The sequence below is a fragment of the Apodemus sylvaticus genome, chromosome 20, assembly GCF_947179515.1.
Source record: "Apodemus sylvaticus chromosome 20, mApoSyl1.1, whole genome shotgun sequence".
Lineage (NCBI taxonomy): Eukaryota > Metazoa > Chordata > Mammalia > Rodentia > Muridae > Apodemus > Apodemus sylvaticus.
Genome location: NC_067491.1, coordinates 65,120,881 through 65,123,992, shown reverse-complemented (window position 1 = coordinate 65,123,992; position 3,112 = coordinate 65,120,881). Strand labels below are relative to the sequence as shown.

General features: G+C 50.0%; 1 pseudogene; it reads left to right on the top strand.

Annotated features, from left to right (window-relative positions):
- Positions 1-654: 654 nt before the first annotated feature.
- Positions 655-2,453, top strand: LOC127670677 (igE-binding protein-like; annotated as a pseudogene).
- The last annotated feature ends 659 nt before the right edge of the window (positions 2,454-3,112 follow it).

The window sequence follows — 3,112 nt, the reverse complement described above, 5'->3', positions numbered from 1 at the left end:
AGCTGCAACCAGTTAGGAAGTGCCACGTCCTAGGCGGGCCTACCAGCCTATATAAGGGATAGGTTTTCAGAGCGTTGGAGTCTCCGTTCTGTAAGCTTATGCTCTCCCTCTCAAGATGCATTAAAGCTTTCTGCAGAAGGATCCTGAGTGTGCAGTGTCGTTTTTGCTGGCGAGACGGTAGCGCGGGACAACTGGTGCCGAAACCTGTGAACACAACCAGACCATCGTCAGCACCATCGGAGACCCCTTGAATTCAAGGAGAATTCAGAACTGCAGGTAAGGACGTTGAGAGAGGTATGTCTTCTCCGGACTTTGGCTTGAGCTTTTCTCCGTCTTAGGAAGGTAGCATTGAGGCCTTGGTTACTGTTCTACGAGCACTTACACTTTTTGTTGTAGTAATATTTTGTGTCCATCAAGGTTGGTGTTAAGTGCAGTAAGACCGATGTAGATAAGCGGCAGCAACTGGGTCTGCCTCTCAGTCTCCTGTAGATAAAGGAGCTGCAGCTCCGTTTTTACACTTTCGCTTTCCTCACGGTTTTTACTTTCGCTTTCCTCGCGGTTTTTACTTTCGCTTTCCTCGCGGTTTTACTTTCGCTTTCCTCTCGCTGGTAAAGCGGACATAGATAAGCCGAGGGGGCCCCCATTTTTGTCATCATGGGCTCCTCTCAGTCAGTTGTTACCTCTATGGAAGCCGGGTTGAAACAGCGAGATATAAAGATTGCCAACCGAACGCTCAGAAACTTTGTAAAGGAGGTGGATCGGGTGGCTCCTTGGTATGCCTGCTCCGGCTCACTAACTTTGGCCTCTTGGAACAAGCTGGGTAGGAACCTCGTTAGACGAATGGAGGACGGGGACTTGAGGCAAGGGACAACGGCCATTTGGAAACTTATCAAAAACTGTTTAGAGGATAAAACCTGCCAGACCGTTGTGGCGGAAGGCCGAAGTGTTCTTGAGGAAGTCCAGGATAGCATGTCAGAAACTGAACGCAGTGAGAGACTAGGCATGTGAAGGAAGAAACGGGCCCAGGATAAGGAAAACGGCCCTCCCAGAAAGTCTGCTGACAAGGGAGCGTATTCTAAGGAACCTAGAGACTCTTTACTTGTTGAAAAGCCGGACAAGGGGACTAATTTATACCCCGTCTGAGAGCTGAAGGCTCTGCAATTAAGTAGTTCAGACAGCCCCGGAAGCTCAGAGGATGAGAGCCTCGACCCAGAGGAGGAGGCTGAGCTAGATGAGGAAGCAGCAAAATATGAAGAGGAGAGATATCATCCAGATAATCATTTGCAGGGCAAAAAGAGACACCAAAAACATTCACATTATGTGATAGCCGCTTCAGAGGTGGTCCCTTCGGCACCCCCTCCATATGAGGTCCACCGAGGATCCTTCTCCCTCCTACCTGATAAGGTGAGAAGGAAGCTACGCTCGGCCTTCCCTGTTTTTGAAGGCCTAGAGGACGAGCGGGTATACGCGCCCATGGACTATAATCAGACAAAAGAACTAGCAGAATCAGTCAGAAAGTATGGCATTTGCGCCAACTTTACATTAGCACAAATGGATATGTTGGCAAGAGATTCCATGACACCTGCTGATTGGCAGAGAGTGGCCAAAGCCACGCTTAGCAACATGGGCCAATACATGGAATGGAAGGTCCTCTGGCATGAAGCAGCTCAAGAGCAAGGTAGAGCCAATGCTGCATCTTTAACACCAGAACAACAGGAGTGGACTTTTAACATGCTGACAGGGCAGGGGCGCTATGCGACCAACCAGACTAATTTCCCCTGGGGGGCATATCAGCAAGTTTCAGGTACTGCCATCAGGGCCTGGAAGTCACTCTCTAGGAGGGGAGAAGGGAGCAACCAATTAACAAAGATTATACAGGGGACTCAGGAGCCTTTTTCCAACTTCATGGCTAGGATGACAGAAGTGGCAGGATGCATTTTGGGGGACTCTGAGACAGCCATGCCTTTTATTGAGCAGCTCATTTTTGAACACACCACTCAGGAGTGCCGCGCAGCTATTGCTCCAAGGAAGAACAAAGGGCTGCAAGATTGGCTCAGAATCTGCAGAGAATTAGGAGGCCCCGTTACAAATGCAGGGCTAGCAGCTGCCATTTTGCAATCCCAGAGGCACCCCCTAAGGGGCCCGACAAAAGGGTTTGCTTTAACTGCGGGAAGCCCGGACACATGAAAAGAGATTGCCGAAATCAAAGGGCTCCCCCTGCTCTCTGTACCCGCTGCAGCAAGGGCTATCATAAGGCAGACCTGTGTCGCTCGGCCAGGGATCTGAGAGGTAATATCCTCCCTCCTAGAGAGACCCCCACAAATGAGGATCCAAAAAACGGGGCAGCGGGCCCATGGTCCCAGGGCCCACAAAGATATGGGAACCGATTTATCAAAGTCCTGAGAGAGCCCCCTCGGGGATGGCACAAGAATGGACTTGCGCGCCTCCTCTGACTTCTTATTGATGCCTCAAATGGGAGTACAGCCCATATCTGTTCAATTGCCTACACCGCTGCCTCAAGGGACTGTAGGGCTCCTTCTGGGCCGGGGGTCACTTACTCTGCAGGGACTAATTGTTCACCCTGGCATAATTGATAATCAACATACCCCAGAGATTCAGGTTCTGTGCTCTAGCCCCAAAGGTGCATTTTCTATAAGTAAATAAGATAGGATAGTTCAACTGCTGCTCCTTCCGAGTACCTACCAGGAGCCCAGGAGCAAGCAGATGGGATCTTCAGGTCGGGACTCAACCTATTTGGTTGTCAGCTTACAAGATAGACCGAAGCTTCTCCTACAAGTTAATGGCAAAAGTTTTGAAGGTATTCTAGACACTGGGCGGATAAGAGCATCATCTCTTCCCATTGGTGGCCAAGGTCTTGGCCAATTACCGAAGCCTCACATTCATTACAGGGGCTGGGTTACAATGCCCATCCCATAATCAGCCCTTCCACCCTCACTTGGAAGAAGGCGGAAGGGCAAGAAGGGAGATTCACTCCCTATGCTCTTCCGCTACCTGTCAACTTATGGGGACAGGATGTTATGCATGAACTCGGACTCACTTTGTCCAATGAATACTCACCACAAGAAGTCCAAATTATGAAGAAAATGGGGTA